This window comes from Cervus elaphus, chromosome X (assembly GCF_910594005.1).
Source record: "Cervus elaphus chromosome X, mCerEla1.1, whole genome shotgun sequence".
Taxonomy (NCBI): Eukaryota; Metazoa; Chordata; class Mammalia; order Artiodactyla; family Cervidae; genus Cervus; species Cervus elaphus.
Window position 1 is genome coordinate 38,044,837 of NC_057848.1, and position 27,800 is coordinate 38,072,636.

Sequence of the window (27,800 nt, forward strand, 5' to 3'; positions counted from 1 at the left end):
AGTGATTATTTTAACAAATACTTCCCATCTGCTCAAATTGTTTTACTAAGGTATCTGCATCTTCTCACATTTCCAATGAAATATTATTTTTAAAAGCCTGCAATTTTTCCAGACTATTGAACATCTTTACTTTCCATCTATGTGCAATCTGGGATTTCATTCTTTTTCTTCTAAATTTGTCTTCTGCAGCAAAAGTAACAACAAAAGAAACAACTTTATATTTTTATAAGGCACTTTAAAAATTTGACTATTGGTCTAGAAATATGACTGAAGATCAGAATGAAGGAATATCAGAAATTCCGGCTCTAGGGAACATAAAACCTATATGGTATTTTGAAAACTTTGAAACAAAGGGATCAAATAATATAACTATACAAACTCCCAAAGGGTTCCAGTAAGTATGTATCTTTAAGCAAGAGGATTTGTATTCTGGCTTAGATTGGCAGTCTATTTGAAACTCAGCATAGAGGGTCCTATTCACTCTCTTGCTGTTTGTTTCTTCTCCCACAGACCTGTTATCTTCTTTCCTTATATTCTTCTTTTTCTACTTTCTCCCTCTTTTCCTCTCTCTTATTGATGTGTTTTTCTTTTCCATTAGGTGGAAATAAATATATTTTTTGATTTCTGGCTGTCCTTATTTTTATAATACTAGAGCATTCTCTCTTTGGGGCTTCCCTGGTAGCTCAGCTGGTAAAGAATCCACCTGCAGTGCAGGAGACCTGGGTTTGATCTCTGGGTTGGCAAGATCCCCTGGAGGAGGGCATGGCAACCCACTCAAGAATTCCTGCCTGGAGCATCCCCATGGACAGAGGTGCCTGGCAGGCTACAGTCCATTTGGTTGCAAAGAGTCAGACTAAGTGACTAAGCACAGCACATTCTCTTTTCTCAATATATTTTCCGTAATTCTTTGGCTTCAGAATAATTTCCAAGCATTACTTGAAGATTAGGCCAGTTTTGTAACCTTGTAAGTTTACTTTTTAAAAGTGTTTATGACCAAAAAGTTCTTTTTAACTTGTATGTGGGCAGACCTTTATTGTTTTTCACTGGGCTGACTGCCCTTCATAAAAAAGAATTTCCTGGCTTAAGAGGACTGGTTCTTTATCTGCTTAAAAGCTCTAAATCCACTTCATAATTTTAAGTAGTAAATCTGCCTACTCACCCACTTTCTCACTGCTTTTGATAGCTGCTTTTGAGCATGGATTAGACAATGTTTCCTAAATGACTTCAGAGTCTTCTCATCAAAATAGAACCTCAGAGTGTCTATTTTTATGGCCTGTGCCTTTGGTTGCTGTATTGGTGCTGACATGGTCATAGGCATCCATCCAGATCTTCATTTCACAGACATTTCCTGAGCATTCATCTTTGCGCTCAAGTCTACAGATATGAAAATGACCTAGATACAGAATTCCCTGCCATCAAGTTTACTGAAGGAGAGCAAAAAAGAAAAACAAAACAAACAACACAGTAAGTCAAAACACACTTATCAGAATGGCCAAAATTCAGGACACTGATGACAATAATAAATGCTGATAAGGCTGTGGAGCAACAAGAACTCTCATTCATTGCTGGTAGGAATGCAAAATGGTCCAGCCACTTTGGAAGATAATTTGGCGATTTCTCACAAAACTAAGCAAATTATTACCATATGATCCAGAAGTCATGCTCCTTGGTTATTTACCAAAAGGAGTTGAAAATTCATGTGCACACAAAAACCTGCATAGAAATATGTATAGCAGCTTTATTCACAATTGCAAAAACTTCTAGTTTGGAAGCAACCAAGATGTCACTCAATTCATTCATGCACAGGGCAAAGTTTAAATGATGTAGCAATTCCCTTGGCTGGAGTCTCCAACCAGATATCTGGGGAAAACATCATACTGATCCATCCCACCCATAAATATTATAATCACAAAATGCTGAAATAGAAACTTTTCACAGTGAAAAAATACAATGTGACAACACTTCAGTATTCCTCCTTGAGGCCTTCAAAGACCTTATTGTTCTAAATAAGTGCCAGAGAATGCTCTCTGGCCATCTGGAGTTTCTGCCAATATGAGAAACTTGCAGGTACCACAGCCCTCTCCCCACCACCATGAGCTGCTGTTGCCACAGTTTTCTGAATGATGTTCTGATAGTGTATGCACATATTTTCAATCCAATGCTGTTTCACCTTTTTCATATATATGTTGACAGTTCATCCATATGCTTTGTTTATTCTCAAAATGCCCTGGAGTTCAAATCCTCAATGAATCAGTACTAATTCCAGTAATAACATACACTGTTCTTCCTGCCAAAGTGCCAGAGAAATAAAATGGCTGATTCCAAAGACAGAGAGTAATCACTGCTGGATGAGTAAAGTCAAACATACCTACAGAAAAGAACGATTTGTAGTAGAATCAAACCTAGAAAAGCATGGCTTTGCCTTCCTTTGATGGGCCATCCATGGGAGAGCTAGAATGACCAATTCCTTCTACCCCCCCAACCCTGTTTCATTCCTTAGAAATAGGCAGTTTGCTCTTCAGGAATCCCTAGGCCCTCTTGATTCTCTTGGTTGTTGTTTAGTTGCTCAGTCATATCTGATGCTTTGCGACCCCATGGACTGTAGCCCACCAGGCTCCTCTTTCCATGGAATTCTCCAGGCAAGAATACTGGAGTGGGTTGTCATTTCCTACTCCAGGGGATCTTCCTGACCAAGGGAGTGAACCCAGATCTCTTGCACTGGCAGACAGATTCTTTATCAATGAACCACCAGGGAAGCCCCAGTTCTCTAGATACTTACTAATAAAAGAAATATATACATATATATATATATATATATATATATATATATATATATATATATAATAAATTCACACACAAAAAAACATACTTGGCTTCCACCGTCTATCACCATGGCTTATATGCAGATGAGAAAACAGGCCAGATAAGTTAACTGATTTTCCCATAATCCCCTTTCACTCTAGCTTACATTTTAAGTACTGTCACTGTGATGATATTTCAGCTTTGCAATGATTTGATTGTTTTTTCCAAATCCATCTGGCAGACTTTGCCTTCTTCCTTTCTTTGTTAAATCTAGATTAGCTCCCATACTCCCAAACTAAAACAGCCCCTCTGCCTGTTTGTCCTAACTTCCTAAGAAAATCCCAACCAATAAAATGAGTCCAGCTTTCAAGCTTTCTCTGGGCCCATACCTGAGAAGGTGAGTGTTGAAGGAATAAGTCTCACAATAGATTAGTTCCATGATAAAGTTATAATATTCAATTTTAAAGGAACCCACAATACAGCTCAGAAACACTATTATATGCCTCTGTTTAGCTTTATTCCATTCTTGACAATAATTATAAACTTCTTCCAGTACCTTCCATCCTCTCACTTCTTCTCCCTTGATCTCATCACATGACTTTGTCTCTCTAAAATCAAAATTGAATAAGGACCTATTGGATAGCACAGGGAACCCTTCTCAATGCTCTATAATGATCTATATGGGAAAAGAATCTTAAAAAGTGAATATATGTATATGTATAACTGATACACTTTGCTGTATACCTGAAACCAACACAACATTTTTAATCAACTATACTCTAATAAAAATTTTAACAAATAAATTTTAAAAATTGAAACTATTGTATGGAGATTTCCTCATTTTCTTGATTCCACATTTCCCCCATATCCTCTCTTCCTTCCCTACTGTTATAAAAAAAGGAGTATATTCCCCACTAAGGTAAAACCCTTCATGTGTGTTTTGAACTCCAACTTTGATCACATTATCAAGGTCCTTATAATTTAATATTTTCTTTTCTCTTATATCTTCAGAGAAGGGATAGCAAACAGCTTCAGTATTCTTGACTCGAGAATCCCATGAACAGTATGAAAAGGCAAAAGGATATGACACCAGAAGATAAGCACTGTACGTGGGTAGGTGTCAAATAAGCCATTGGGGAAGAGCAGAGAAATGGCTCCAGAAATAATGAAGAGGCTGGGCCAAAGCAGAAATGATGCTCAGCTATAGATGTGCCTGGTGGTGAACATCTGATACAAAGACAGGCACAAAAAAGGACAGAAATGGTATGGTCCTAACAGAAGCAGAAGATATTAAGAAGAGGTGACAAGAATACACAGAACTATACAAACATATCTTCATGACCCAGATAGCAATGATGGTGTGATCACTCACCTAGAGCCAGATCCTAGAATGCGAAGTCAAGGGGGCCTTAGGAAGCATCACTATAAACAAACCTAGAGGAGGTGATAGAATTCCAATTGAGCTAATTCAAATACTAAAAGATGATGCTGATAAAGTGCTGCACTCAATATGTTAGCAAATTTGGAACACTCAGCAGCAGCCACAGGACTGGAAAAGGTCAGTTTTCATTCCAATCTCAAAGAAAGGCAATGCCAAAGAATATTCAACCTACTGCACATCTTCACTCATCTCACACACTAGCAAAGTAATGCTCAAAATTCTCCAAGCCAGGGTTCAACAGTATGTGAACCATGAACTTCCAAATGTTCAAGCTGGATTTAGAAAAGGCAGAGGAACCAGAGATCAAATTGCCAACATCTGTTGGACCATAGAAAAAGCAAGAGAATTCCAGAAAAACATCTATTTCTGCTTTATTGACTATGCCAAAGTCTTTGTGTGGATCACAACAAACTGTGGAAAGCTCTTAAAGAGATGGAAACACCAGACCACCTTACCCGTCTCCTGAGAAACCTGTATGCAGGACAAGAAGCAACGTTAGAACTGGACATGGAACAACAGAATGGTTCCAAATAGGAAAAGGGGGACGTCAAGGCTGTATATTGTCACTCTGCTTATTTAACTTATATGCAGAGTGCATCATGAGAAACGCTGGGTTGGATGAAGCACAAGCTGGAATCAAGGTTGCTGGGAGAAATATCAATAACCTCAGATATACAGATGAACCACCCTTATGGCAGAAAGTGAAGAAGAACTAAAGAGCCTCTTGATAAAAGTGAAAGAGTAGAGTGAAAAATCTGGCTTAAAACTCAGCATTCGAAAAACTAAAATCATAGCAACTGGTCCCATCACTTCATGGCAAATAGATGGGGAACAATGGAAACAGTGAAAGTCTTTATTTTGGGTGCTCCAAAATCACTGCAGATGGTAACTACAACCATGAAATTAAAAGACGCTTGCTTCTTGGAGAAAAGCTATGACCAACCTAGAAAGTGAAAGAAAGAAAGAAAGTGAAGTAACTCAGTCGTGTCTGACTCCTTGTGACCCCACGTACTGTAGCCTACCAGGCTCCTCCGTCCATGGGATTTTCCAGGCAAGAGTACTGGAGTGAGTTGCCAGTTCCTCTCCCAGGTCTCCCACACTGTAGGCAGACCCTTTACCATTTGAGCCGCCAGGGAAGTGATGACCAACCTAGACAACATATTAAAAAGCAGAGGCATTACTTTGCCAACAAAGGTCTGTATAGTTAAAAGCTATGGTTTTTCTAGTAGTCATGTATGGGTGTGAGAGTTGAACCATAAAGAAGGCTGAGCACTGAAGAATTGATGCTTTTGAACTGTGGTGTTGGAGAAGACTCTTGAGAGTCTCTTGGACAGCAAGGAAATCCAACCAGTCCATCCTAAAGGAAATTAGTCCTGGATATTCATTGGAAGGACTGATGTTGAAGCTGAAACTCCAATACTTTGCCACTTGATGTGAAGAACTGACTCACTGGAAAAGATCCTCCTGCTGGGAAAGATTGAAGGAAGGAGGAGAAGGAGATGACAGAGGATGAGATGGTTGGATGGCATCACAGACTCAATGGACATTAATTTGAACAAGCTCCGGAAGTTGGTGAGGGGCAGGGAAGCCTGGTGTGCTGCAGTCCATGGGGTCACAAAGAGTCGGATATGACTGAGCGACTGAACTGAACTGGTGGTGAAAGTAAAGTCTGATGCTATAAAGAAGAATATTGCATTGGAACCTAAAAAGTTAGCTCCATGAAAAAGAAATTTGGTGTGGTCAAGCAGGAGATGACAAGCATAAACATAGACATTTTAGGAATCAGTGAACTAAAACGGATGGGTGAGTGAACTTAAATAAGATGATTATTATATCTATGACTGTGGGCAAGAATCCCTTAGAAGAAATGGAATAGTCCTCATAGTCAACAACAGAGTCCAAAATGCAGTACTTGGGTAATCTCAAAAACAACAGAATGATCTCAGTTAGTTTTCAAGGCAAATCATTCAACATCACAATAATCCAAGTCTATGTCGCAACCACTAATGCCAAAGAAGCTGAAGTCGAGTAGTTCTATGAAGATCTACAAGACTTTCTAGAACTAACACCAAATAAAGATGTCCTTTTCATCATAGAGGACTGGAATGCAAAAGTAGGAAGTCAAGAGATACCCAGAGTAACAGGCAAGTTTGGCTTTGGAGTACAAAATGAAGCAGGGCAAAGGCTAAGAGTTTTGTCAAGAGAACACATTGGTCATAGTAAACACCCTCTTCCAACAACACAAGAGACGACTCTACACATGGACATCATGAGATGGTGAATATCAAAACCAAATGGATTATATTCTTTGCAGTCAAAGATGGAGAAGCTCTATACAGCAAAAACAAGACTTGGAGCTGACTGTGGCTCATATCATCAGCTCCTTATTGCAAAATCCAGGCTTAAAATGAAGAAAGTAGGGAAAACCACTAGACCATTCAGGTATCAAATCCTTTACGATTACACAGTGGAGTTGACAAATCAATTTAAGATATTAGATCTGGTAGACAGAGTGATTGAATAACTATGGACAGAGGTTCATAACATTGTACAGGAGGTGATGACCAAAACCATTCCCAAGAAAAAGAAATGCAAGAAGGCAAAATGTTTGTCTGAGGAGGCCTTACAAATAGCTGAGAAAAGAAGAGAAGTAAAAGGCAAAGGAGAAAGGAAAGATAAACCCAAACCCAACTGAATGCAGAGTTTGAGAATAGCAGGGAGAGATAAGAAAGTCTTCTTAAGTGAATAATGCAAAGAAATAGAGGAAAACAAAAGAATGGGAAAGACTAGAGATCTCTTCAAGAAAACTAGAGATACCAAGGGAACATTTCATGCAAAGATGGGCACAACAAGGACAGAAATGGAATGGACCGAACAACAACAAAAAAAAAGAGATTAAGAAGATGTGACAAGAATACACAGAAGAACTGTACAAAATAAGGTCTTAATGACCCAGTTAACCACGATAGGTTGGTTAGTCACCTAGAGCCAGATATCCTGGAGTGCAAAGTCAAGTGGGTCTTAGGAAGCGTCACTATGAACAAAGCTAGTGGAGGTGAAATTCCAGCTGAGCTATTTCAAATTCTAAAAGATGATGCTGTGAAAGTGCTGCATTCAATATGCCAGCAAATTTGGAAAACTCAGCAGTGGCCACAGGACTGGAAAATGTCACTCAAATCCCAAAGAAAAGCAATGCCAAAGAATGTTCAAACTACTGTACTGTTGAGCTCATTTCACATGCTAGCAAGATAATGCTCAAAATCCTTCAAGCTAGGCTTCAACAGTGACCTGAGAACTTTCAGATGTTCAAGTTGGATTTAGAAAAGGCAGAGGAACAAGAGATCAAATTGCCAACAGCTGGTGGATCATCAAAAAAGCAAGGGAATTCCAGACAAACATCTTCTTCTACTTCATTGACAACTCAAGCCTTTGACTGGGTTGATCACAACAAATTGTGGAAAATTCTTAAAGAAATGAGAACACCAGACCATCTTACCTGTCTGCTGAGAAACCTGTATGCAAGACAAGAAGCAGCAGTAAGAACCGGACATAGAATAATGAACTGGTTCATAATTGGGGAAGAAATACGTCAAGGCTGTATATAGTCACCCTGCTTATTTAACTTATATACAGAGTACATCATGCAGAATGCCAAGCTGGATGAATCACTAGCTGGAATCAAGATTGCTGGGAGAAATATCAAGAACTTCAGATATGCAGATGACACCACTCTAATGGCAGAAAGTGAAGAGGAACTAAAGAGCCTCTTGATGAAGGTGAATGAGGGGAGAGAAAAAGCTGGCTTAAAATTCAGCATTCAAAAAACTAAGATCATGGCAGCTTGTCCCATCATTTCATGGCAAATGGATGGGGGAAAAGTGGAAACAATGGCAGATTTTATTTTCCTGGGCTCCAAAATCACTGTGGACACTTGATGCAGCCATGAAAATAAAAGACGCTTGCTCCTTAAAACAAAAGCTATGACAAACCTAGACAGCGTATTAAAAGCAGAGACATCACTTTGGCAACAAAGCTCCATATAGTTAAAACTTTGGTTTTTCCAGTAGTCATGTACAGGTGTGAATTTGGACCATAAAGAAGATTGAGCGCTGAAGAATTTATGTTTTTGAACTGTGGTGCTAGAGAAGACTCTTGAGAGTCCCTTGGACAGCAGGAGTCATGTCTGATTCTTTGCGATCCTATATACTATACAGTCCATGGAATTCTCTAGGCCAGAATACTGGAGTGGGTAGCCTTTCCCTTCTCTAGGGGATCTTCCCAACCCAGGTATCAAATCCAGGTCTCCCCCATTGAAGGCAGATTCTTTACCAGCTGAGCCACAAGGGAAGGTGATCCACCCAGTCATTTCTAAAAAAGCCAACCCTGAATATTCATTGGAAGGACTGATGCTGAAGCTGAAGCTCCAATACTTTGGCCACATTACGTGAAGATCTAACTCATTGGAAAAGACTTATGCTGGGAAAGATTGCAGGCAGGAGAAGAAGGGGGCAACAGAGGTTGGATGGCATCATCAACTCAATGGACATGAGTTTGAGCAAATTCCAGGAGATAGTGGAGGACAGAGGAGACTGGTGTGCTGCAGTCCATGGTGTCGAAAGAGCCAGACACGACTTAGCAGCTGAACAACAACTATATATATCTTCAATATATATGAGATGTGTGTACAGATACATAAATATCAGTTTGATATATTCATTAGCATTTGAATATCCTCATTTCTCCCCAAACTTAAAAAAAAAAAAAAAACTATCTTGCCCATATATTTGTCTCCACCTACTGCTCTAATTCTCCCATCTTCTTCACAGTCAAATTTCCAGGAAGAGTTGTCTATCTTTGTTATTTTTACACCTCCCACTCACTCTTCACCACTCCATTTCCTTCTGGCTTCTTCCACCAATCCATGACTTTCCTGAAACAGGTCCTCCTAAGAATAACTAGTGGCCCCCATGTGACTGAATCCAATCAATCTTTTTTAGCCCAACCTTAGTGGAATTCACCTGTTAACCACCATCCTTCTTGAAACAGTGTTCCCTTGGCTTTTCTCACAGCAGTGTCCCAGTTTTCCTTCTACCTCTCTGGCTACACTTTTCATTTCATAAAGGTTCACACTTTACTTATCCTAATATTAAATGAAGTTCTTTGAAGCCCTCATCTCTTTTGACTCTATGTTCTCCCTAGGAAAATTTATCCACTCCTTAGCTTCCATTACCATCTATATGCCAATGACTTTCAAACATTTCTCTCTCACTCAAGCTACTGTTCCTGTTCTGAGCTCCAGACCTGTATATCTAATCATTTTCTCAAAACTGTACACTTAGAAGTCTCAAACGCAACACAAATGCAAAATATCAAAATCACAATCTTCCAACTGAAAAGGGGTCCTTTTGCCAGAGGTGTCGTAGTTTCAAAGTGTCAAGGCGTAGTGGTCCCATATCACTGATTGGCATTAGAATCTATTCAACAGTATAAACCAGAAATCAAAGCACAGACACATAATCAAAGAATAAACACCTTATATATATATATATATATATATATATATATATATATATATATATATATATATATATATATCACGTCTAACCCATTATCATTTAATCCATTTTTCAAACATCCTGTGAAATTGCTTGAATCTGTCTCCCTCCCATACTAGTTCAAATCATCATCATTATTTGCTTGGACTCTTACAATAACTTATTAATACATGCCCCTGAATTTACTGTGGCACCACCCTATTTCCACACTGCAGGCTAAGTGCCTTTCTTCTGTTTTCCAAATGTAAATATGATTATGCAATTTCCTTACTAAAAATTCTTCACAACTTCCTTTTGGAATAAAGACAAAAATTTTGACTTGATTCTCAAGGTCCTAAGTATTGTGACATCTGACTACTTTTACAGATGCCTTTTAAAATATTCTTTTATATTGTGCTCTGGGCTGTCACTACAGGGCCTGTGCACTTGTTATTCCATCTTCCTGGAATATTCATATCTCTTTCTATCCCCTTTGGACTAGTTCACTTCTACTCATATTATTTTCTCCAATTTACATGAGAAAATGAGACACAGAAGGATTAAATTACTGATCCAAGATTACATAGATAGTAAGTAGGAAAGATAGTAAGTACAAGTGAAGTGGACTTCCCTTGTAGCTCAGTCGGTAAAGAATCTGCCTGCAGTGCAGGAGACCCGGGATCAAGCCCTTGGTTGGGAAGATCCCCTGGAGAAGGAAATTGCAACCCACTCCAGTATCCTTGCCTGGAAAATCTCATGGACAGAGGAACCTGGTGGGCTGCAGTCCATGGGGTTGCAAAGAATCGTGCAAGACTAAGTGACTAACACTTAGTTACTTAAGTAGGAAGAAGCAGTATTACAGCCTAATCAGTCTGATTCTAGGAACAATCCTTTTAATTCATAAAACACTGACACTGGAAGCTTTCCATCAAAGTAGTTAGAGTTTAAAATTATAAATTTATCATTGTGACTGTTTGAGTAGGGTCCATAACTCTGGTTATTGTAAAGTCCACGAGAGCAGAAACTGCTTCTGCTTTTGTATTCATATGAGGCCTGTCACATGGTAGGCAATAAATGTCTGCTGAATGAGTAAATGAACTGATATGACTTTGACTATGAATTAGTTATTTCCAGAGACACTCTCATTTTGGAAAACTGACAGACTCCTGATCCAAAACAAAGTTACCATGCTCTATCATAGTGCCTTGATACTTCTACATCAGTCACCAATAATATTTTTAACTTGTGTAAATAACAAACCTGTACTTATCAAAGAAAGGCATGGAGAAGAAAGTATATTTTTCCTAGTACACTGATAAATTCCATTTATGAAGATTTTCCTAAAATAGCCAAATAACCCTTCAGTACATGATTTCAAAACACAGATAGATGATGTAATTCAGTTGTCTCTGTTTCAAAGAATGTGAATACACACTGGGATTATAGATATTCAAAACACTAATGCAACTTATCATCAATTTCCTTTCCTCTATTTCCAGTACCAAATGACAGTATGACTTCCCAAGCAGTGTCCTAAACCAGAAACATAGGAATCATCCTAGATTCCTTTCTTTCATTTATCTTCAACCATCATTTCACCCCCACAGATCCCTTCTCTAATTATTATACCTTTGTCACCCATCCATATCACTCCATCTTCACTGTCATGACCCTAATTCTAACCATCACCATTCCTTGACTGATGAAGTACAATTACTTTCTGATACATTTTACCCATACAATAAGTCAGATTCAAGCAATCTTCAATGCTGTAGCCAGTGTGACCTTTTCAAAACACAAATACATCCATTCAAACTCCTTCACTGGCTTCCTATTGCTCTACAGGTCAGTTTATAATAGCTCACAATTCAATGCTACTTACAGTGTGCTAAGTGCTTTTGTAAGCACTTCACTGTATTAATTCACTTAATCCTGACCATGGCATTATGAAATAGGTAGTGATTTCATCCCATTTTACCAATAAGGAAACTGAGGCACAGAAAAGCTAAATGATTATCCCAAGGTCCCATAGGTAGTAACGAATGGAGACAGATTCAAAGGCAAGCAAGTATCGTTCTAGAGTTTGTGCCTTAATCTCTATGCAGCATTGTCTCTCATAAAATAACATATAAACTCTTTAACATAGTAATCAATACTTCTTATTATCCGGACCTTATTAACACTTTCAGTCTCATCTCCTACCTATAGATCTTGAAAAGTAGAGTCTTGTATCTGTAAGCTGTTGGTTATGCAGGTCCCCTGATACCAATCCTGTTTTACCTAGCCTAATCATTGTTTCTTCTTAGTCACTGAGATTTAGCTCAAGTAGCACTTACTTCTGGGCTTCCCAGGTGGCTCAGTTGTTTAAGAATCTGCCAGCAATGTAGGAGATACAGGTTTGACCCCTGGGTCAGGAAGATCCCCTGGAGGAGAGCATGGTAACCCACTCCAGTATTCTTGCTTGGAGAACACAATGGGACAGAGGAGCCTGGTGGGCTCCATAGGGTCCATCAGGAGCCTGGTGAGCTCCATAGGGTCCATAGGATCGCAAAGAATCGGACATGACTGAAGTAACTGAACATGCAGGCATGCATAGCACTTAACTTCTATAAGCTTTCTGCACTCCCTCTTCCCAGAATGAATTTTGTAAGTCTCCACTGTACTCTCTACTGAAATATTAGGGAATGAAATTCTGCAGTATGCTAAAAGGCACTCACAATTTAGTGAAGGGAGAATCTCATAAACAGACAAGTATTGTCAATATATTTTGGGATAATTCTTTGTATTTTGGTCTAAGTTTTTTCACTTCTCCCTACCATTTCAAGAAGACAGTTGAGCCTTTTTATTCTTCCTTACCTCACCCAAGGAGATCCCTACTCCCCACTTGCCAGGACTGAAATTTGAAGTTTTCCACACAGACTTTCCTTCCTGGCTTCTGTATTTCCAAAACCCAAGCTCACTGGAGAGATTATGCTTGGGGGTACCAATGCAGGTCTCTGGAACACAGAATTTCTTTTAGGATATTCAAGATAGAGAGGGACATACACTTTAAACAAAAAGAAGTCAGGGCTCTGATAGGGGTTAGAGGTGGCAAGGAGAGCAGGAGAACTCAACGTTCGATAGTGGCAGCCAAGGAAGGGCAAAAGCTCAGAGAAATTATAATGGGTGTGCTGGGCTCTAGATACAGGGGACTCAATCCCAGCAATCATCCAGTTCCCTAAGCATGATACAGAAAAAGCAGCAGCAAACCAAAACGGAACATCCCTGACAGAGACAAAATGGTATACCAGAGACTATATCATAGAGTTGACAGAAAGTTAATGATCAGTGACCAAAAGGGCCTCCCTGGTAGTGTGGTGTTGCCTAAGGTTTCAGCATATTTGCTTGAGCCAGTAGGAGGCTCAAGTATTGACTGAACTTGCATATTTTATTTTTCTGGAAGAATGTTGAATACAAGGGAACTGAACATATCTAAATGTGAAATTTTTTACATACCCACATTTGTGGACTATTTCATGATGCTAACTTCAATTAAAAGTAAAGATATACCCATTTGAATGCAGAGTTCCAAAGAATAGCAAGGAGAGACATAAAATCATTTCTCAGTGATCAATGCAAAGAAATAGAGGAAAACAATAGAATGGGAAAGACTAGCGATCTCTTCAAAAAAATCAGAGATACCAAGGGAAATTTTCATGCAAAGATGGGCTCAATAAAAGACAGAAATGGTATGGACCTAACAGAAGCAGAAGATATTAAGAAGAGGTGGTGAGAATACACAGAAAAACTGTACAAAAAAGATCTTCATTACCCAGATAATCATGATGGTGTGATCACTCCCTTAGAGACAGACATCCTGGAATGTGAAGTCAAGTGGGCCTTCGGAAGCATCACTATGAACAAAGTTAGTGGATGTGATGGAATTCCAGTTGAGCTATTTCAAATCCTAAAAGATGATGCTGTGAAAGTGCTGCACTCAATATGCCAGCAAATTTGGAAAACTCAGCAGTGGCCACAGGACTGGAAAAGGTCAGTTTTCATTCCAGTCCCAAAGAAAGGCGATGCCAAAGAATGCTCAAACTACCACACAATTGCACTCATCTCACACGCTAGTAAAGTGATGCTCAAAATTCTCTAAGCCAGGCTGCAACAGTACATGAACCGTAAACTTCCAGATGTTCAAGTTGGCTTTAGAAAAGGCAGAGGAACCAGAGATCAAATTGCCAACATCTGCTGGATCATTAAAAATGCAAGAGAGTTCTAGACAAACATTTATTTCTGCTTTACTGACTATGCCAAAGTCTTTGACTGTGTGGATCACACGAAACTGTGGGAAATTCTTAAAGAGATGGGACTACCAGATCACTTGACCTGCCTCCTGAGAAATCTGCATGCAGGTCAGGAAGCAACGGTTAGAACTGGACATGGAACAACAGACTGGTTCATAACTGGGAAAAGAGTGTGTCAAGGCTGTATATTGTCACCCTGCTTATTTAACTTATATGTAGAGTACATCATGAGAAATGCTGAGCGGGAGGAAGCACAAGCTGGACTCAAGATTGCTGGGAGAAATATCAATAACCACAGATATGCAGATGGCACCACCCTTATGGCAGAAAGTGAAGAAGAACTAAAGATCCTCTTGAGGAAAGTGAAAGAGGAGAGTGAAAAAATTGGCTTAAAACTCAATATTCAGAAAACTAAGATCATGGCATCTGGCCCCATCACTTCATGGCAACTAGATGGGGAAACAGTGACAGACTTTATTTTGGGGGGGCTCCAAAATCACTGCAGATGGTGACTGCTGCCATGAAATTAAAAGATGCTTGCTCCCTGGAAGAAAAGTTCTGACCAACCTAGACAGCATATTAAAAAGCAGAGACATTACTTTGCTGACAAAGGTCCGTCTAGTCAAAGCTATGGTTTTTCCAGTAGTCATACATGGATGTGAGAGTTGGACTATAAAGAAAGCTGAGCACCGAAGAATTGATGCTTTTGAACTGTGGTGTTTGAGAAGACTCTTGAGAGTCCCTTGGACTGCAAGGAGATCCAACCAGTCCATCCTAAAGTAAATCAGTTCTGAATATTCATTGGAAGGACTGATGCTGAAGCTGAAACTCTCATACTTTGACCTCCTCATGGGAACAACTGACTCATTGGAAAAGACCCCGATGCCAGGAAAGATTGAAGGTGGGAGGAGAAGGGAGAGGATGAGACGGTTAGATGGCATCACTGACTCAATGGACATGAATTTGAGTAGACTCCGGGAGTTGGTGATGGATAGGAAGGCCTGCTATGGCCATGGGGTCACAAAGAGTCAGACACGACTGAGCGACTGAACTGAACTAAACTGAACTTCAATTATAATGAAGTGAAGTTAAAGTCGCTCAGTCGTGTCTGACTCTTTGAGACCCCATGGACTGTAGCCTGCCAGGCTCTTCTGTCCATGGGATTCTCCAGGCCAAAATACTGCAGTGGGTAGCCATTCCCTTCTCCAGGGGATCTTCCCAACCAAGGGATCAAACCTAAGTCTCCTGAATTGCAGGTGAATTCTTTACCAACTAAGCCACCAGGGAAGCCCCAATTATAATAAGATGTGTAAGTTTGAAGAGAGAGGCAAGCACTTAGAAACACAGAGGAATGGCACATAATCTACTCTTGGGAGTGGTGGAGTCAAGTAAGTGTCCTAGAGGAATATGTATCTAAACATCCTCATAGATAAGGAGTAGGTGTGTGCCTGGGGAATTTGAGGAAAGGATTTCTCTTCAATGCTAATTGATGAAGCAAAAGCAAGGAAGTGAGAAATCTTAATGAATTCATGGATTACACAAGCAGTTTGCTTTGGTTGCAGTGTACTGGTACATTCCCAAGTGGTGCAGTGGTAAAGAATCTGCCTTCCAATGCAGATGCAAGAGACTCGTGTTCAATCCCTGGGTTGGGAAGATCCCCTGGAGCAGGAAATGGCAACCCACTCCAGTATTCTTGCCTGGGAAATTCCATAAACAGAGGAGCCTGGCAGGCTGCAGTCCATGGGTTTGCAAAGAGTTAGACACAATTGAGCACACACTTCTGAGTCTTGTTAAGACTTTGGACTTAATCTGATGGTAATAAATGGTACTGACAGGAGAAACTGATAATCATTGACATTAGTGAAGCAGAAGATTCCAAGGAAAAAGCATTCAAAAGCCAAGAGTCTCACAAGTCAATGAAGGAAAGACATGGGGGAAGCAAGACAAGAACTGAAATGGGTCTGCTGTACTTGGAAATAAGAAGTAATTAGTGACCATGGTAAAGGCAGTTATATGTGTGGACCCATTATTGAAGTTTGGTTGTACAAAGAAGGGTCAAGAAATGGTCTTTTTCCCCCCTCTCGCTAAGAAAGGAACTCACAGAGAGGAAAAGATTAAAAATACAGAAGAGAAAAGTGATAATTATATAAAAAGATCCCTGAAATGGCAAGAGGAAGGTATGGAATCTAAAACAAAGGCAGAGAGATTGAACTTGGATTGATAGAGGGCTAGTTTTTCCTCAGACAAAAGCATGGATGAATATGCAAATCAATGTATGTATAAAAGACGATAAGATAGGTGGAAGAGAGGTTCAGACACACCTGGTGGCTCTTATTTTCTATGTTAAATAAGACCCAAATCCACCTCTTGAGAATAAATGTGCAGTAGCTGAATAGGAGACTTAAGAGAAGTGACCGTTTGCAACAGCCAACAAAGAGGGCATAAAAGAGCTGAAGGAAATCCATCTGAATAATGACATGTAGAAGAATGACCTGGTTAGCTCCTATTCATTTTTTAGATCTCAGCTCAGATGTCACTTAGAGAAGCTGAAGTGCAGCCTCTGTTACATGCTTTTAGAGCACTGACTACTTTTCCTTTAAAGATTTATAATGGTTTTAACCTTATATTTATCTAATTAACTTCTACTTCATTAGACAATAAAGTAAATGAGGATTAAGTAAGTGTTAGTCGCTCAGTCGTGCCCGACTCTTTGTGACCCCATGGACTGCAGCCCACCAGGCTCCTCTGTCCATGAGATTTTGCAATGAGGATTAGGGAATATGTTTACTTCGCTCACTATGATACCATTTAACCCTTAGTTTCCCATCTCTAAACCGTGAAGAACATTAATCCTTTTCTACATGTGTATGATATAGATATAGTTAGCTTAGCACCAAACTAGAATTTCAGATATAAGAAAGCAGGAACTTCAAATTGTTCCCTGTTGTATCCTCAGTACCTAGCACAGTGCATGACACAGTGGATGGTCAATAAATATTTGCCTAGACAAGTAAAATCAATATGGCAGGACACCAAATCTCCTGACTTCCATTCCAGTGCTTTTCCCACTCTACCACAACTACCAACACCAAATGTTTAATATGTTATAATTAATATATATGCATATATATTATTATTTTTGTTTTACTCAAGAAGAAAGTGAAGTTCTGAGAGATTAATTATCCCATGAAAGTTAAACAGCTAATTAGCATACAGAATCAGAATTCAGTTCCAGGTCTTCCTGTATCCTAAATCTGAGTTATTTCTATAATTTCACACTGCTGCTAAGATATTAAATGATGAAAGACTTAATACATGAACTCTCCCAGGGGTATGTGCATTTGGAAGTCCTCCCAACATCTCCACTGGCAAAGATAAACAAAACAAGCAAAGTAATCATTTAGTAGTAAAATCTCAGGGAAAGTGAATGTGACGAGTCAATGAAGATGATATTTGTGGACAGGCACCTATCAATAGCTTTGCAAATCCTATCATGTAGGCACCTGCCCACCTACTCTGTGACTCTATGTTATCCATCTCCCCAGTATAAATCTTGATCCAACAGACAGAATGAAAGACATAATTCCAAATCTTCTCAGTATTGTCTCCATGAAACTATAGAAGAAGCCTGAAATAATGGGAAGAACCCAGACACTGAAGCCACACAAATCTAAACAACACACTTCAGCTTTCTGTACCTAATTTTTTTTTTTTTTTTACCTATAACGTGAAGGCAGTAATACTGGGGGTTTAGGAAATACTTAAATGGGATGAAAGTTGAGTGACAGTGAAAGTCACTCAGTCATGTCTGACTCTTTGCGGCCCCATGGACTGTAGCCTTCCAGGCTTCTCTGTTTATGGAATTCTCCAGGCAAGGATACTGGAGTGGGTTGCCTTTCCCTTATCCAGAGGATCTTCCCAACTCAGGGATCGAGTCCGATATCTTGCATTGCAAGTGGATTCTTTACCGTCTGAGCCACCAGGGAAGCCCAGCATATTGAGCATAAAAACCCAATTGCTATTAGTTGTCTTCAGCTTCTCCCATATCTAGGAGCCACCTCCTATCAATTCTTTGGAGACACTCTGAAAAATACATCAAAGGGAACAAGCAATCTATCTCACCCCCACTTCTCCAAGTTGTAAAAAATTACAGGTGATATTTCTCCGATTGTCAAAAAAAAAAAAAAAAAAAAAAAAAGCCATAAAGAAAGTTTTTCATTTACAGGTAACATCATAGCATCAAAAAAATTAAGAATCCAATAGTTGTTCTGTCTCTCCTTTGTTTAATCTTATTGTTTGAATAATCATTTCAAACATTTCTACTGCCTTTCACAACATTAGGCAGAGTCAGGACATCTGATTCATTTTACAGATGAAGAAATAAAGACAGAGAGGTGGTAGGATGTTCATCCCAAGGTCACAGGACTATATGGGAGGATCTAGAACTGAAAACTAGATCTCTTAGTCCTTTGTTTATTATTTAATAACAATAAGAAGTCATCTATGAGATTAACTCTTAAACACTCTAAAAATTCTGTGTATCAATAAAATTTTGACCAAAGACAGCTGATAGACACCTTGTATTCATGTCCTAATTTTATATATCTTTTTACATATTCAAAAAAGAAAGATAATCTGGAAGCACCCAAAATGAGTGCAATGTATAAAAGTGATAGTCACATTTAAGTGTTAACTATATATTCTTTCAAAGGAAGACAGCATCAAATGCATAAAATGCTAGTTGACTTCAGAGCAAAAACAGTGAAAATCAGAAGTTTTATTTTAATAACTTACTATATATATAACCATGATATTCAAATAAATGAAATCATCATATGTAGAGGTATGTATGCTCCATACATTAAATTAAACTGTCATATAAAGATAAATCATTCATTTTAAAGGAGCTCTATGGTTATTTCTAAGCTTAAGAGAGAAAAGTTACAGTGAAGTGGAACATTTACGTTTATAGAAAAAAAATCACATAGAAATCTCAGAAAACTTCTTAACTCTAAAATGCAACTATCTTTACCATTTCTAATGGACCAGGTTTGCTTATAAAAGGTATGATTTTTTATAGAAAATAAAAGCTAATAATAAAAATTAAACTCAAGTGTTATTTACTCTGATTATCCATCACCTATTAGTTAACTTCATGCAAAATATTACAATATTTCCCCAGATTAATATTGTCAAGTCAACTTTGCCACAAAAAAGAATTACGAGCCCCTTTTAAAAGAAGTGAAGAAAGTGAAACAAAAAATTATTCAAAATAGCTTACCTATAATCCCCACACTCCCTCTCTCAAATTTAAGTTCCAGACTTACTACAAGTGAATAATGTGTCCAGTTATAATCGAATTCTTCTGCAATGTCACTGAAATCTGTCTCAATGAACAGTTTTTTAGCTTAACGGATTTTTAATGACCTTAGAACTGAAATCTTTATGGAGGAGGAGCTCTGCCTTATCCACCAAATGTACTGTCATGAGAATATATGAATTCAAACAAGTCAGCATTCAAGGTTATATTTGTCAAAAGATTCAGAGGAAATCACAAAGTTCATCTGAATGATTTTTTTCCCTTTTAATTAGTTCCTTATATGGCATTGCAGTATGCCAATGTTATTTTACTATGTGACTCACCACATTGGGAATTAAAAGATGAGTAACTGACTAAAGGTAAGTATGTGATTGCCAGGACTTTGTTGTTCCTCAGAGTGCACTATCTATAAAGTACTTTACTGTGTTGAGTTTCAAATATCTTTAAGTACGAAAAGAGTCATAAGTTGGACAAAGAATCAGGAAACCTGGATTCAACTCTAGACTCTCCTTCCCACAGTCAGCTAGGTGACCTTGGGCAATTTCTTTAACTTCTCTGGCCTCAGTTTAAAAAAAAAAAATTATTGAATGGAACCTCAAAACTCATCTAGTCTAACTTTCAATTCCAAGCAAAAATTGCCTCTGCATTCCCCCTAAGAAACAGTCAGTTTCTCATATGTAAAATTAGCAGTTAGAACTAGATGATGACTAAGGTTTTCCCTGATTTCTAAAATTTCTGGTGTTGTAATTAAAACTCAGTAAGTGTCATGTATATTTTTTCCATTGAAAGTTTATCAAATAGCCCTTTACATAACCAAACAAGATTTTATGTTAGCCCAGATAAAATTAAGAAACTCAGATCACCATCAAGTTGTCCCTCATCCTTCAAGTCTCCACAGTTTTTAATCCACTTCTGATTTTATCTCCATGGCCAGGAACTATGCAAAACTATAAGAAGCTGGATACTTTTGATGTTTTTCGAAAGCAGATGAAGTGGTGACAGTGATTTATTCCAAAATAGGAATGAACTGAAATTCGATTCAGTCTATATACCATCTGATATTCCAATGGATAAAAAGTATCTTTCTTGCTTTGGAACACAGGTTCAGACTTGATAACTTCTCTCAGACATCAAAGATATATTTTACATGAAATATATGAATAAACAAATAGAAAGCAAAGAGTCTGACTGAAGAGGGGATGATGGATTATAGCCTTCACTCCGTTACTAGCTTTGTTTTACCTAAGTTTTTTTTTTTTCTTCTTTATTCATTTGCATAGTTAATGCTTCCCCTTAAATTGAAGTTGAAGGTGGAAAGAAACAGAATTGTTCAGGGAGTTTGGTATTTGCTTTTCAGATGGCAGCTAGTTTGGCTCTTTCACACTCATTTTTGTCAGAAGTTACTTATCAGGCCTACGTGAGGAATTTTATAATCAGAATTTGCTGACAAGATGATAAGGAAATAGAGACCTAGATTCAAAATCTTCTTTCCTTTCCCTGTGATCACAATTCCAATTAATTAATTTATCTTCTACTTAAAAAAAAAACTCTCTAGAAAGTTTTCAAGCTTCCTGTTTCTGCCAAATCTTCTGGCCCTTGCAAATATTTTATTATATTATGTAGTATAATGGAGAGGTACAATTAAAGAAATAGAAGTATAATAATATCTTGGAATAACACAGCATATTTATTTATAGACAAGCAAACTGTCAGCTACAAATTGGCACTTGTCATCTACCTCTACAAGGATTAAATCATGCGCTACTACAGCTGCTGACTTTCAAAAACACCTGAAAGGAGCTCAGGGTGGAGAGCAGAAATGAGGCACCCTGTATTCTGGGAAAAATTGGCAGGACAAGTCTTCAGAGAGATATTTTTAGGAGCTGATTTTATGAGCCCAAATCTTGTATCTCCTCATATCTAGAAAAGCACTAAAATCCTTCATGGTGACACCTGTTTCTCATGACTAGCAGTCACCTACAAGAGACTAGCAGAAACTTTCACAAAAAATATGTGCTTGATTGCATGTAGTTCCCCTTCATCAAAATCACATATTTTAGACCTTCCCCTCTACCTCTTTGGAGCAGTTTCTCAGAGGTTATAATTCTCACACTGTGTGTTTTTGTTGATAAAACCACAAATTAAATGTCATACCTTGGTGCCCATGGGGGATTAAATAGTCCCATGATCCCCACACAGATACCAAAAGCCATGGATGTTCAAGTCCCTTATATAAAACGGTATAGTACAACTGGCCCTCCTTATCTGTGGATGCAGAATACCCATATCTGGAGGGCTGACTGTATAGTTGATAAAATGAAGTTGGAAACAATAATGCACCATGCCTCAAAATTAAAGTTGATTAGATTTGAACTTCTACTTTGATTTGATAGCTTAGTCAGTGAAAGCATAGGCTTAGCTTTGCTTTTTGGTGTGAAGGGAAAGACACTAAAAAGACAACTCATTTTATTTTATTTTTCCTCATGACATTTATTTTATTTTTTAATTTATTTTTTTTTCATTTATTTTTACTAGTTGGAGGCTAATTACTTTACAATATTGTAGTGGTTTTTGCCATACATAGACATGAATCAGCCATGCATTTACATGTCTTCCCCATCCCGATCCCCCCTTCCGCCTCCCTCCCCATCCCATCCCTCTGGGTCTTCCCAGTGCACCAGCCTTGAGCACTTGTCTCATGCATCCAACCTGGGCTGGAGATCTGTTTCACCCTTGTTTCAATGCTATTCTCTCAGAACATCCCACCCTTGCCTTCTCCCACAGAGTCCCAAAGTCTGTTCTGTACATCTGTGTCTCTTTTTCTGTTTTGCATATAGGGTTATCGTTACCGTCTTTTTAAATTCCATATATATGAGGTAGTATACTGTATTGGTCTTTATCTTTCTGGCTTACTTCACTCTGTATCATGGGCTCCAGTTTCATCCATCTCTTTAGAACTGATTCAAATGAATTCTTTTTAATAGCTGAGTAATATTCCATTGTATATATGTACCATAGCTTCCTTATCCATTCTTCTGCTGATGGGCATCTAGGTTGCTTCCATGTCCTGGCTATTATAAACAGTGCTGCGATGAACATTGGGGTGCATGTGTCTCTTTCAGATCTGGTTTCCTCGGGGTGTATGCGCAGGAGTGGGATTGCTGGGTCATATGGCAGTTCTATTTCCAGTTTTTTAAGGAATCTCCACACTGTTCTCCATAGCGGCTGTACTAGTTTGCATTCCCACCAACAGTGTAAGAGGGTTCCCTTTTCTCCACACCCTCTCCAGCATTTATTGCTTGTAGACTTTTGGATAGTAGCCATCCTGACTGGCATGTAATGATACCTCATTGTGGTTTTGATTTGCATTTCTCTGATAATGAGTGATGTTGAGCATCTTTTCATGTGTTTGTTACAACTCATTTTAATATACTAAAAGTCCTACTTGATGGCTTTCTAATGACATCAATAGAAGTTGCCAGTGATACTTTGTATGCTTATACTTTAACACTCATTACTCTGACCCAGACACAAAGCATGTTACAATTCCTGAAAAAAAAAAAAGAGAGAGAGAGAATTTGGGAATAAGCCTAATTGGTGTAGAGAAAGGAAGTGGGTCGAGACTAGTTGGAGCAGTCCCCCACTAGCTGAAAGTTAGTCTATACCAAAAGCAAAAAAGGGTATAAATCCACATTTGATGAAGGCCAGGGTCAGTGTAACCCAAGGGACATGAAATGAAGAAGTACATCAAAGCCTCAGAGCAGGGAAGTTTCTAAGAACAGTTGGGATAAGGTCATTCTTCTGAGAGAATTGGGCAAGATGATACAAATGATTCTGCAAGCAGTCAACAGTCAATCCCTGAAAAGTGGTCAGCAAAAACTAGGCCAAAGATTTAGGTCTGGATCCCAATTTCAACAGAGACACAGAATAAGAACTGAACTTCAGATCGGAACCAAAGTCCAATTAAACAGCCAGTAGCAGATGGTGGGGTAAGAGACAAAATCTAAAGCCTGAGCTTACAAAGTGTCCCAGGGGCCCAGATCAATTTCAGAGGTATAGCACACATTAGGCTTTTTCCAAACCTCCACCTGCTAAAACAGAATGGTTCTTATTGAGTCAAGAGTATGTCAGAACTGAGACTTCATAGGCTGATATCACTAGGATAGACAAATACTATCCATGAGCTCTTTAGCAGGAATGTATTTTTTTTGTTGTTGTTCAGTTGCTAAGTTGAGTTCAACTCTTTGCAACCCTATGGACTGCATCATGCCAGGCTTCCCTGTCCTTCACTATCTCCCAGAGTTTGCTCAAACTCATGTCCATTCAGTCAGTGATGCCATCCAATCATCTCTTCCTCTGTCACCACCTTCTCATCCTGTCCTCAATCTTTCTCAGCATCAGGGTCTTTTCCGTGAGTAGGCTCTTTGCATCAGGTGGTCAAAGTATTGGAGCTTCAGCTTCAGCATCAGTCCTTCCAATGAATATTCAGGGTTGATTTCCTTTAACATATTTATTACCTTATTTTATCAATTAGCACCCTGAGATAGTTAAGGAGATAATATTTCAGTTTTAAAAATTAATATCACTCAAGTTTCAATAGGTTAAATTACTTCCAGAAATCAAACATTCAAGAAAAATAAAACTTGGGTACACCTCACAACTAGTCCAGTGCTTTTCCTGTAAAACTACTGCTGGGATTCTTCCTGATACCTCAGCAGCTAAAATAGCTGACTGGCAGGGGTCATGATATCTCTTTCACTGTGTAAAGTTCTGCAACTCCCACCAAAACAGGAAATGGGAATTCTTGAACTGCTGATAAAATAAGGCAATTAGCAAAGACATTATTTAATGTGCCATAGTATTATTTTCTTTGTAATGATAAAAGACATTAAATAAGCATGAACAAGAAAAATAAGTATTTAAAAAATAATTAAAATAACCATTGAATATTTAGTTTATATGTACAAACACACACACTTTCTAAAAAAAATTCTTTGAATTTGAGAACAGTTTTTAAACTTTCAGGCAAATGTCAAACTTCTCAGGTTCTGTGGGGATTTTTTTAAAAAAATCATAACACCCCAGAAAACTGACTTGAAAAGTTATTTGGTATAGTTGACATGTCTACAGAAATGCAGTCTGCTATAAAGAACATACTCTGTGAGACAGACGACATCTAGACTGCCTGCATTCCCCTAAATTCAGTTTTTAATACTCTAAAACCAGCTATTATTAATAATTTATGAACTCTGAATTCCTCTACAGACTACCACAGATTCAACATCAAGATACCAGAGCTAAAATTCTCAGGAAACCCACAAAAGCTGGGAAATACAATTAGCACCATCATGATGCAGTCCCCAGATTAACACCAAACACACTTAAACACAGACACATAGACTGCCAAAGGTCAGTAGTACCAGATTCTGTTTTCTAGTCACTCACCTTTATTCAATGGTTCATAGAGCAATGATGTGCCAAGCACTACTCTAGATGTTTAGGGTACAGATGTGAGTTAGATACTATCTCATGTAGTTCACATTCTAGTTAGAGGGATAGAAACTAAAAAGTATTGATAATTATAGTTCTGTGTGGTAAGAACAGTACACTATGACAGAATCATTGGCAGCTAAGGAAGCTAAGAGGAAAGAACAACTCATTCTATGTGTGTTGTGGAAAAGGTGAGTGTCTTTAAGAAGAGATGCTTTGGGAGTGGGGAGTAGAGGGGTTAGCGAGTAGGTGGGAGATGATGCTCCTGATATATTTGCTCTTTGTCCCCAGTTCCTGGCACAAAGTTCCTAAGACTCTTGGAATTTCCTGAGTGAAAGGAGTGTCTTCTGTGTTATTAATGATCTCCTTTCAGCCAAACTTGAGCTTATGCTAATGAGGTGATGACTGGTGAGCCCCCACTTAGCTCAGGATGAGGGTTGGTTGTCAGAGGAACCAACCTTAAGATTAGAGGTTGGAACTATCATCCCCACCACCTGAGCTCCTGGGAGATGAGAGGGGGCTGGAAATTGAGTTCCATCACCAAAGATTTAGTCAGCTATGTCTAACTAATGAGACTTCAATAAAAACTCCAAACAACTTGGTGTGGAGAGTTTCAAGGTGGGTTAGCACATCAAGATCCAAGGAAGTTGACATGCTTGGAGAGAGAATAAAAGCTCTGTGAACTGAAGTACGCCTCCCCCCACCAATACCTTGCCCTTTTGCATGTCTCCCACTTGGCTGCTCTTATAATAAACCATTAATAGACAGTAAAGTGTTTTCCCAAGTTCCTTGAGTCATTCTAATGAACTATCAAACCTAAAATGAGTCATTAGGACTTCCTGAATTTACAGCTGGTTGGTCAGAAGTACTGGGACTTATGACTGGCATCTGAAGTGGGGACAGTCTTGAGGGATTGACCTCAATCCCTCAAAGTGGGGTCTTTGCTAACTATAGATAGCATCAGCATTGAATTGAAAGGTAGGCTATCAGTCGGGGTCAGAGAATCTGAGACTGAATAATCAGTTCATGTTAGAAAGCACTACAAACAAGTCAACTGTCTTTTTAACCATTTCTTTATGAGTCATCAGTTCAGTTCAGTTCAGTCACTCAGTTGTGTCTGACCCTGTGCAACCCCATGAACCGCAGCATGACAGTCCTCCCTGTCCATCACCAACTCCCGGAGTCCACCCAAACCCATGTCCATAGAGTTGGTGATGCCATCCAGCCATCTCATTCTCTGACGTCCCCTTCTCCTTCTGCCCTCAATCTTTCCCAGCATCAGGGTCTTTTCAAATGAGTCAGCTCTTCGCATTGGAGTTTCAGCTTCAACATCAGTCCTTCCAATGAACACCCAGGACTGATCTGCTTTAGGATGGACTGGTTGGATCTTCTTGCAGTCCAACGAACTCTCAAGAGTCTTCTCCAACACCACAGTTCAAAAGCATCAATTCTTTGGCACTCAGCTTTCTTTATAGTCCAACTCTCACATCCATACACGACTACTGGAAAAACCATAGCCTTGACTAGACAGACCTTTGTGAACAAAGTAATGTCTCTGCTTTTTAATATGCTGTCTATCTTGGTCATAACTTTTCTTCCAAGGAGTAAGCATCTTTTAATTTCATGGCTGCAATCACCATCTGCAGTGATTTTGGAGCCCCCCAAAATAAAGTCTGTCACTGTTTCCATTGTTTCCCCATCTATTTGCCATGAATTGATGTGACCAGATGCCATGATCTTAGTTTTCTGAATGTTGAGCTTTAAGCCAACTTTTTCACTCTCCTCTTTCACTTTCATCAAGAGGCTCTTTAGTTCTTCTTCACTTTCTGCCATAAGGGTGGTATCATCTGTATATCTGAGGTTATTGATATTTCTCCTGGCAATCTTGCTTCCAGCTTGAGTCATACAGCCCACTATTTGCAAAGGCCTAGGCCTTTCAGGAAACTTATCAAGATAATGTTGTTTGATAAACTGTAGCAAAGACTGTTTGTCAGTGTCCATTTTCATATTCTTCCTGTTAGTAATAGAATCTTATGAGCTTTATCTGTGTGCAAGGCTTCTGAACCAGAGACTACATTTCCATACTCCTTTGCAGTTAGGTATGAAAGAAATTTAGACAATGATATGCAAGCAGCAGTGATGTATGTGGCCTTTGGTCATATTTTGACAGAAAAATTCTTGTCCTCTTCTTTCTCTCTCCTCACTCAACCAGTAGGCTATAGCACAGACATGATAATGGGAGCCAATTTGACCACATAGACAAAGTCACCATACTAGGAGACAGCAAAGCAACAGGCAGAAGGACCCTCAGGCTTGGATAACCTCCTGCAGCAGTATTGCATGCCCACCTTTGGTCTGTTGCTTGAGCCATAATATTTCAAGGTCTTTTGATTATCACAAATTATTGTGTAACCCTAAACAACATAGGGATAGATCCTTATTAAAGTACAATTAAATTCACAGCTGCACTATTTACAATAGCCAACACATGGGAGCAAGCCAAGTGCCCATCAACAAAAGGATTGGCTTAAGAAGATGTGGTATGTATAAACAATGGAATATTAGCCATAAAAAAAGAGTGAAATAATGCCATTTGCAGAAACACAGATGGATCTAGAGAGTATTATGCTTAGTGAAATAACTCAGAGAAAGACAAACACTATATGAAATCACTTATATGTAGAATCTGGAAAATAATACAAATGAATCTATGCACATAACAGAAACAGACTCACAGACATAGAAAACAAATTTATGGTTATGAAAGAGGAGAAGAAGGGAGGGAGAGACAAATTTGGGGTATGGAATTAACAGATACAAACTACTATACATAAAATAGATAAACAATAAGGATTTACTGTATAGCACAAGGTTTTATAACCTTTATTTTATAATAACCTATAGAAAAAAAAAGTCATTATGCT

General features: G+C 38.7%; 1 protein-coding gene across 3 annotated transcripts in view; it reads right to left on the bottom strand.

Annotated features, from left to right (window-relative positions):
• IL13RA2 (interleukin 13 receptor subunit alpha 2) overlaps window positions 1-27,800 on the bottom strand; it is a 74,922-nt gene that overhangs the window by 37,238 nt on the left and 9,884 nt on the right. The window contains exon 1 of one of the 3 annotated variants that reach the window (XM_043896189.1): window positions 19,348-19,462. The exons of 1 other annotated variant lie outside the window; for it this stretch is intronic. The gene's annotated coding sequence lies outside the window, so the exon portion shown is untranslated. Of the gene's footprint in view, window positions 1-12,633; window positions 12,721-19,347; window positions 19,463-27,800 lie in introns of those variants that run through there. One more of the 3 variants, XM_043896190.1, reaches the window with a different exon arrangement.